Source organism: Carassius gibelio, chromosome B20 (genome assembly GCF_023724105.1).
Source record: "Carassius gibelio isolate Cgi1373 ecotype wild population from Czech Republic chromosome B20, carGib1.2-hapl.c, whole genome shotgun sequence".
NCBI classification, from domain to species: Eukaryota; Metazoa; Chordata; class Actinopteri; order Cypriniformes; family Cyprinidae; genus Carassius; species Carassius gibelio.
In genome coordinates, this window is record NC_068415.1 from 10,058,702 (window position 1) to 10,068,969 (window position 10,268).

At 35.7% G+C, this 10,268-nt stretch overlaps 1 long non-coding RNA gene across 1 annotated transcript; it reads right to left on the reverse strand.

Moving 5' to 3' along the window:
* Positions 1-689: 689 nt before the first annotated feature.
* On the reverse strand, positions 690-5,566 carry LOC127984323 (uncharacterized). Its single transcript, XR_008160574.1, has 2 exons — positions 4,573-5,566; positions 690-2,584 (listed from the first exon to the last, which is right to left on the reverse strand). It is a non-coding gene; the product is annotated as an uncharacterized LOC127984323 (long non-coding RNA).
* Positions 5,567-10,268: the final 4,702 nt, after the last annotated feature.

Here is a 10,268-nt window from a genome sequence, read left to right on the forward strand (position 1 = left end):
GAAAGTATGTGTGACTGATTACAGAGCAGATTTATATAGAGTAGATGAAGGAACCTCAAATTACAGGTATAAAAACAAAAAATACCTAAATTAAGAAAGGATGAACTAGAAAGAAATACAAATTTGATAAACCTAAGTTGTGATAAATTAACAGTATCTCATTAACAGTATGTCCCAATGTTGACAAACACTGCATACTTTTTCTGTCATCATAAACAAAACATCAGTTGTTTATTTGTCCTTTGAGATTCTTAACCCCCAACATAATACTTGATTTTATATGATGGATTAAATTCATGTTTCATGCAATATTTTATCTAACTTGTACTGATTTTAACACATAAGAAACAAAATAACTTATGCTGACTTACACATAGGCTACTACTTTCAATGTTATATTTATTCCTTACAAACAATATTCAAGCAATATTGAGGATTTTAAAAATAATGACTGACATTGAATCAAATTACAAAATTACATTTTCTAAATAAATTAATAAATAAATAAACAATGATTTTCTTATTCAATTCCTATTAAAGCTCCTTTGGGTAGATTATGGTGCATGGAAACAAGCCAGAGGGGTTATTATTAAAAAAAAAAACATGGTAAGAACTCACTGCTAAATATGCTGTATAAAACATAATAAATAAACAATACATATGGAAAATAAATATACAATAAAATGAAACACTTTTAGAATGAGATCTCTTTATTATTCGTAATAAAATTACAGCCTTACAAAATGTGAAAATAAAATCAGACTTTTGTTAGTATGCACATTTTTACAAAAGAGCACAAAGCAATCATTAATCAACACACAGAAATTATTTATAATAACAAGTCATCCAAAATCCTAATGGCAATATTTAAACAATGCAGCAGCTACTTTGAAGGTTTGTTTGGATCAAACCTTGCTGAGTTTCAGGCTCAGGGATATTTCATAATGGGCTCACTGCTTAAGGTCCAAAGTCACTGCTCCGATTTTACCAAGGCAAAATGTGATGATGGATAATCTCACCCCCCCACCAGTCCCCCCTCATCCTCTCTAAGGTTCTTGTCAGGTAAAGTAAGGCTCGGGTCATACATCTCAAAAGGTATTTCATGTTTTGCTTCAGTTCTATGAACACGTGGCCTTAAAATTCACCTGGTTTCTGCATTTGGCAGTCAGGTCAGGAGTAATGACTTTCACCAACAGATCTGCCATTGCAGGGATGAAAGCTGTCATTCTTGTTAGACATTGAACTCATGAGCCACAAATGAAAAGGCTATTTTGCCCCATATCTTCCTGTACGATCATATGACGGGATAAATCAAGTGAAATGCGCTTAACAGGCAGTGTGATAGGCATTGGCTTGGCTCCATAAGACCAAAAAGCCAATGCAGCTTAACGGATGTGTTGTTACGATTAATCGGCCAAGTAACTTTATCCTACATTTAGATTAGCTGCTAATGACTTGAGAAGCAGGTGCTTTGCAATCCATGGAAAGTCCACATAACCCTGAAAACAACAAGCCTGTCAACAGCAACAAGGAAGAATTTAGGATTCAAGTACAATTAAAACAAAGGTATGAGGAAGCTTTCTGAATTGAAAACAATTTTGCAACTTAAGAAGTATGCAAATATCCTATGAATAAACCTTACTGCATTCAGAGAATAAAAATAATACTTTACTTAATGCTATGGTCAACATCTGAGTTCAGAAAATGAAAGATCTCTTTGATGCATCACCATTAATTAAGCTTTCCTATTCCATGTCTATCTTTTTCAGAATAATTTGTGTGTTCATTAAATATATTTTAGTTTAGACAGTTTAGTTTATAACCACTCAATGAGAGAAGACTATGGCAAATCCATTGTTAAACAAAAAAAGAGGTAAACAGGCACATGGACCGGCTTAAAAGGCTTCATGTTGCCTCTTCCGTCCTTTACTTTTCTCCTCTACTCACTGCATACACCTTTGACCCTGAATAAAGTATTTGCTACAAGATCTTTCTCTAATGCACATGGAGTGCTTCCAGAAATGGCACCACAGCCATGTACTGTATGTTTGTGTGTGTGTGTGTGTGTGTGTGTGTGTGTGTGTGTGTGTGTGTGTGTGTGTGAGACTGTACATTTGTTATCACCTAGGAAAACAGAGAACATAAAATGTACCATGGTCTGTTAGTGCAGTAAAAATGCAGCATAAATATTCTAATGTACAAGATAAATTTCCTTTATACAATATATAATAATAATATACTAGCATCCACTGTAATTATTGAAATCATCACTGATCCTCTGAGAAAATCAGTAGAATTATCAGTAATACTTGCAACTGGCATATTTCAAAGTGCAAATTACAAATCGTGCAAAAAAATAAAAAAAATAAAATCTGATTTAAATAGGAAATCATAAATTCTTTGATGTGCTTGGAGTCCAGAAGAAGATGTGAACCCTACCTGTCCATACTGAAAGTGCCTGTTGGTTTAGAAGGAGTGATGAACCAAAGAATCACTGTCCTCTCTTCCCCTCCTTGCCTCATCTCCACTCAGCTGAATTTGTCTTGGATATTCATTAGGCTTCTGCTAGACTCGACTCTTTTGGCTGTGGATCAGGATGAGAGAATAGATTTGAACTAAACTGGCAACAGATGCAACAGAATAATCAATGCACAGTTTAACATTGAAGTCAGAGACTTGCTTAGAGCATTAAAAACACACTTTGTCAGTTTTGACAGATGCTAAAATTAGTAGTTTTCAAGACCGCTTGGTTAAATACTGTCTGAAAGTCATTTACCATGAAATCTAAAGCAGTAAGGATCAAGCATGCACAATTAACACTATTAAAGACCTTGGCCCTTTCCTTAAACTTTCTAAAGACACAATTTGCAAGGCTAGGCAAGTTATTTACGGTGTATAAGCTTGCGCTTCTTTTGTTCTGAGTGCAGGAAGCTGCTTAAGTAAAAGATGATGGGGAGGAAGAGCATGAAGCTGGACACTGCGATGACAGGCACCATCTCCTCCCGAGGCAAAAAGCAGCTAAAGTTTGTACTCCACAGGTGCTGTGTCATATTCATCTGATAAATAAGCAAGGTAATGATACCACAATTCTGATAGTTCTATCATAATCTGCTACCATTAAGGCTGGTTCACACTGTACCAACAAAACTTTAGCAAAAACAGAAGAAATAACAAAAGTACTGTAGTTCAATTAAGAGGAAGCTATATAAGCCATTTAAGATGAATGGTGGTAAAAAAAAAAAAAATCTAAAATGCATTGTACCAACAAAAACAAAACAAAAACAATGTGTTTAGTAGATGTTCTATGATTTTATCCAAAGGAAAATGCATTTTAGATGTACATTTTATAATGGATTTTAATACATTTCCTGGAAATAAAACCAATAAGTGGTGTTCCTACCGTCTGTAAAGTCTGGAATACACTACACCACTTTTAATAGAATAGTTCATCCAAAAAAAAAAAAAATTGCCATCACTTGATCACCAATGGATCCTCTGCAGTGAATGGGTGCTGTCAGAATGAGTCAAAACCACTAATAAAAGCATTACCATTATCCACAAGTAATCCACATAACTTCAGACCCCACTAATTAATGTCCTGTGAAAAGCTGCATTTTTGTAAGAAACCAATCTAACATTATGACTTACTTAATTTCAAACTATTGTTTCTGGCTAAAATATGAATTCTCTATGCACAAATATGCACAAATCAAACACAAGTAAAAAATAAATAAAGAAGACTTCAATTAAATAAAGAAGTCCAAAACAATTCTAAACAAATATGTTGCTGGATTTTAATGTAAGAGGACAACTGAGGATAGACTTTTTTTTTTTTTTTTACTGGAGGAAGCGTTAATATGTATTATGGACATGCACCCTTTGGCTTCACAAGACGTTAACTGATGGACAGAGTCATGTGGATTTCTTGTAGATTATTGTGATTTTTTTTACAAGCTGTTTGGATTCTCATCTGACGCCACCCATTCACTAATGAGGATCCACTGGTGAGCAAAGCGATGCATTGCTAAATTTCAAATCTGAACAGCTTGTAAAATATGTTTGATATTCTCCATTTGGATAAATACTCTAAGGCTCCAAAAAGCTATGCCCCTCATAACAACTCAAACTGTCCAAAATTTGAAGACTAGCTCTGACTTTGGCAACTATGGTCAATGCATCCGCAAATTCAAGGAATTTATTTATTTTTTACATAAGTCATATCCTGTATTCCAGCCTTTAGTTTGCACAGATGTAGGACTATAGAGGGTGCTGTTTTACAATTCTCCCAGAATCCCATATCATAAATCTTAATTTTATCATAACTTAGGACTGTGTTTAAATCCAATAACAGGGTTTGTGTATATTAGTGCAAACTCACTGCATCTTCTAAATCAATGCAGAGCATTTGGTTTTTCTCCATTCTACCATATACCTCGTTCAACCTTTTGTATATGAGGTTTTTCAGTCTTTACACAGTTCAGTGTGGTTCCTCTATTAAGAGAACAGCATACTCTCAAACTCAAGTATTCTCTTTTAACCAAGCTCGTACCTATATGAGCCATTTGATTTTACCTGATATGGTTCAAAGCAGGAGAATAACTGATTCTGAGTGGCTATGAAGTGAAGAGTATCATTGGAAAGAGCATCTTGATCTTCATTCAGACATTCTAACATGCAAAAGATATTAGAATTATTCTCTAAATAATCATAACTAAATAAAAACAAATCATAAAACAGACACAATTTCTTCATACTGCAACAAGTGGTTAAGAGTGAAAATGCTTAAGGGAATCATGCAGTCTAATACCTGTTTTAATTGAACCTACAAAATTTAAGGCTATGTTACTTAAGCTTGCATTCTGCTGATGTCCAGATCTCATCTAATTCGATGAAGAGGGTATAGAGCAGTATCAACCTATCAGAAAACATGTCATGGCTGTCATGGCAACTGACATTTCCAGAGGCAGACTATGAGGACTACACATAATGACAAGTCATAAAGTATTTTGCAATTAACTTCTACAGCTGCAGTCCATAACTGATTTGTGACCCTGGACCACAAAACCAGCCTTAAGTCACGGGTATATGTGTAGCAATAGCAAACAATATAGGTTAAAATTATAGATTTTTTTTTTACTGCCAAAAATAACAGGATATAAAGTTAAGATCATGTTCCATGAAGATGTTTTGAAAATGTCTTACCTTAAATATATAAAAACTTAATTTTTGATTAGTAATATGCAATGCTAAAGACTTCTTTTGGACAACTTTAAAGGCGATTTTCTCAATATTTAGATTCAGATTCCAGATTTTCAAATATTTGTAAAAATAATAAGTGACGTCACATTCAGCCAAGTATGGTGACCCATACTCAGAATTCGTGCTCTGCATTTAACCCATCCAAAGTGCACACACACAGAGCAGTGAACACACACACACACCCAGAGCAGTGGGCAGCTATTTATGCTGTGGCGCAGCTGGGGATTTGGTGCCTTGCTCAAGGGCACCAAGTCGTGGTATTGCCAGCCCAAGATTTGAACCCACAACCCTAGGGTTAGGAGTCAAACTCTAACCACTAGGCCACAACTTCCCCATCTTAGCCAAATAGTATCTTCCCCTATGTTAGCCAAATAGTGTCCTATCCTAACAAACCATACATCACTGAAAAAAAAAGTATTTATTCAGCTTTCAGATAATGTATACTAAATTTCAATTTTAAAAAGTTTACCTTTTGCGTCACATTTAATAAAAACAACTTGTACAATGTCAAAAAAAAACATACAGTACATATTGGACATCTTAAGCTTTGTTTGTTTGTTTTAAAAGGTACAATGAGAATATTATTGGCCTACTTTAAATAGACTTGGTTTATTTCATAATAACTTAAAATATCTGTTTAAGCATACTAAAATATTCCATTGTCAAAGTGAGTCGGGCTTGGTGAAACCAGGGTGAAACAGTGAACACACAAAATCACGAGACATGAGTGCATGTGACTCGTGTAATTCTTCAAACTACGCAAGAACATTTATAGGCACTTTAGTGTTAGACTTGGGATGAGCACCTACTTTGTCAAATGATATGCTTTTCTAAATGTCCTCCAGACTGTTGAAGCCGGTGTAACAGTTCTGACAGACTTTGACAGGTCGTGCATAAGTCACGAGGCAGTTCGCCAAAGTCACGTAGCGTTCACAATAAATACGAAGCAGTTCAGTAAAATACTCGTCGACTTCCAAGCCTTCTGGAAATGTAGATAAAAACTGATCCCAAAAAGCTGTTCTGTGATACAGGCATGACTGCTGATGGCAGCTTTAGTGAACTATAACCACTAATTTCTAATGGCGAAATAGAGCAGTTAGCAACGGCAACGAAAGTAACATCCCATTCAGCAAATAAGCATAGGCCTACTGATACAAATGTAAATTTCGTTAACAATTGTGACTCAGCACAGTTTTCTGTTGTCCTTATTTTCCATATGTCTCAGTCACATGACCACTAGGGTAATCTCGCGATAGACGGAATTTCAACTGATGGGTGCACCTGTAATGTCTAAAGTGAAATTGAAAGAACTGGAAATTTAGTCTCGTTTCATCCATTTATAATTGTTTTGTGTCTATACAATGTACTATTTTAACTAAACTATTTTGCTTTAAGTTGATCGGAACTAGACTTATTATTATTCAGAGTTGAATTTCTGCATGTTGCTCAATTTTTTTACAGAAAGAGCTTAATAGGGTCACTGATGGCTCTGGCATCTATTTAACGTAAAATATATGAGATACCCTTTTGTTTTTATGACATATACATTTTACTACTAGTTTATAACGCTGTGAATTTTCACTTTTAAGGAAAGTAGGCTATATATGGTGCTGTTACGTTTTACTGGTGTTAAAAAGAAATTTAACAGCTTCTAAAAAGTTGCAGAATTAGTTTATTTCGTTCAAGTTTCTGATCATGCACACAGAATATAGTCTATTTATTTTATTTATCCCTATCAGTATTAATCTATTAGTCAGTGTGAATTTTAAAAGGTACTACAACATAAAGGCAAACAGTTTAAAATCGGGATTGATACGCAGTTTAATATATTCTCACTGTATTCTTTTTGCATTTCATTATTCTGTGTGTGTTTGGAGACTGTCTTTATGAAAACGCGCTGCATCCTCTCTCTTCTCGGTTTTTGACACCGTGTGCAATTTTGCGAATGTAGTCTATAGCGCGCGCGGCCAAAAAATAATTACGGAGTCAAGGTAAACGATCTGGGCTCCGATTCTGATTGTGTTAATTGTCGCAAACCCTCGAATCAAGCCACTGCAGTCAATGGTCTTTAATGTGAAATTAGTGCCTCTTGATAACTTGCAGTCCGCGGCAATTCTGCAGTCATGAGAGCCTGATGGAAATGGGGGACTGAGAATGCCTCACATTAAGGGCTATTCTACTGCGTGCGCTGATGTCTTAGGGTAAATTCGCAGGTTTTATGTCGTGGATTGTTGCATTAACTCTCCACTACTACAGTGTAGCAGCTCTGTTATTGTGATAGCCTTAAATTGGATGATCCAAGTCATCCCTCCACTCCTCCCCTCGGCAGCTGAATTCATTGATTTGCAAACAGGGAGTTTATGAAAGAGGTATACAAAATCGTGATACCAAAAGGACGTTTGCAGTGAAAATATTACCAAATATTTGATATATGTTAGGCTATATATGTTACGTTACCTCACATGTCCTGGAAGAAATAAAGATTATTGATAATTGTGAAACTAATCAGGTTTTATACAGGTAGGCCTACTATTACCTTGTGCATTAAGGCTTCATTTGAATGCACAACGGAGAAAGAGGCAATTGAACGAGGACAAAAATCACTAATTAGGCTGCCTAAGTGAAGTATCTTCATCGACTGGAGAGCTCTTAAGCAAAGGGATGAGCCTGGACAACTTGGTTTAAATTCTGAAAATTATCAGTGTTCATGGCTCAAGATTATCCTAATGAATTTTTAAAAAGAAAAGCAGGTTTTCAAGGAACTACAAGAGACATTGATTTCATGGGTCACCTGACCCTCACAATGATTTCTGAGGTAGCCTAAATGAGGCGTGTGATCGTGATGACTTTATCCCGAGATTAATTATTTTTTTCTTCCAATTAAGGCGTTTCAAATCTTAAAACAAAATTCTGCCATTCAAATAAAACTTTCGGAATAAAACACCAATAACAGCTACACAACTGAATGTGGAATCTTTTGATCGTTTGTCTCATGTGAATAATTTAGTTAATTTTTTTTAATGAGAAAATATAAATACAATATTTTTAGATTAAAAAATAAATGCGATTCGGTCTTGTTTTTTTTTTTTTTTTCTCAAGTGCCTTAACTTTGACTTGGTAAATCATGACTCTGACCATAGGGACCAGTTAAGGGTTAACTAAAGACTGTGCGCTTTAAGCCGTAGTCTAAACCTGGAGAGAGAGGAGCTGTAAAGTTATGCAGAAGTTATTCTCCATCCTTTGGGACGTCCCTAATCCCCAAAAACCGAGTTCTTTTATGTGAGAACTGTGCCTCTTTTCTTGTTTTGCGCTGCCTATACAACATAAAGTCAGACTGCATTTAATGCTTATGGCGGGATGTGAGGGGGATTTTGCAAATGCGAGGCCCCCTTTCGCCGAAATATTGCTCTCTAAACGTCGTGTGAGTCTACCAACCCAAAGCGACCCCAGATTCTCCCCCCGGTGTCTGACTCGAATGACAAACCAGCCTGATTTCACTGCATCGCTGGGAAATGTTGGGGTTGATAATAGAGATTTCGCTTTCATTTTTTACGGTTGACTTGGTTATTGTTGCTTTTCTTTTGCCCCGATTCCTTCCAGGGATTAGGCCTGACTTCCCCACTAGCAGCGGCCAAAGTGGCCCGAACTGGGGATGACAACTGACGAGGATCAAGGCTTGGGCTATTCTGCCCTCTGAGAGGCAATGTGAACCGAGAAGAGCTGGACAGGAGAAAAGCCCTTGGACAGGAGAAACGCGCTCTCAATGTTCAATGAAGGGATGCCCCTAAATAGCTTAGAGAGCCCTGCAGCCTAATTAATTACTGCTAACTTTCTCGTTAAAACGGGAATAGGCTATAGCTAAACGTTGCGTACGCACAAAATGGGCATAGAAATGTGCGCACGCTGTTTTCCAAGCACTTATCAGAATTTATAAAAAATAAACTTGGCGTAAATATGTGCGCAGCGTACGGATGCTTTTGACTGTGCGTATTTCGATATAGGCTACTCATTTACATTAAATATTCCACTCTCATTAATGGAGATGAAATTACATTAAGTCATTACGCAGAAGTTAAACAAAAATTAGGCTAGCCTATATTAATTTATACATATGTATTTGCAGTTGATGCGCTTAATCACTTGTCCCGAGGCATGCAATGTTTTAATCTAAACTAAACTTTAAATACTTGCGCCGAGTCATACAGGCTTATCTGTTTCCACTAAAAATAGCTAAACGAAGTTCACATTTTCAGTAGAACTGCATACATTTTATCTGATTTGAACTGTTTAAAACAACTGAAATACTATTTGGCCAGTGGAAAAGAATTAGGTCAAGTAAAATAGGCTTATCTGAGAACTAAACAGTTTTGTTTTTCTAGATATAATTCTAAAACATTCTGGATGATTTTGGCAATAAAATTTAATGTGGTACAAATGGCATTTAGTCAGGTCTCTTATTTTTTTTTTACGTCTTATACCTTTGACGTTAAACATGGTGTCACGTGGGTGGGAATATGCATGGAAATGATATGCAGATGAGGTTATGCATAGTAAAACGAGGGGTTGTAATCTCCATATATGGTTATTTCGGGGAGGAGTGTGGAGATGCACATGCGCACTATCGTTCCATGACTGGGATTTATAAAGGGATTTTTTTTTGCGCAGGTTCTGGCAAAGTCTACGCATGGTTTTATAAATCTAAAAACTTTTGTGCGTACATAAAATCTATCTTTTGTGCGTATGTAACCTTCCCAGGACCTCACTATTTTGTATACTTTAAATGTTGGTCTCATATATATATATATATATATATATATATATATATATATATATATATATATATATATATATATATAAAATAAAATTCAGAACAAAACTGAGACAACTTTTAAAGGGGAGATGATGTACAGCTGCCCCATTAAAATTAAAACAAATTACTTATTTACCCCTAAAGGGTGCATAGTACCTTAAAGGGTAGCCTACATAACATACACAGTTTCACCTATTCT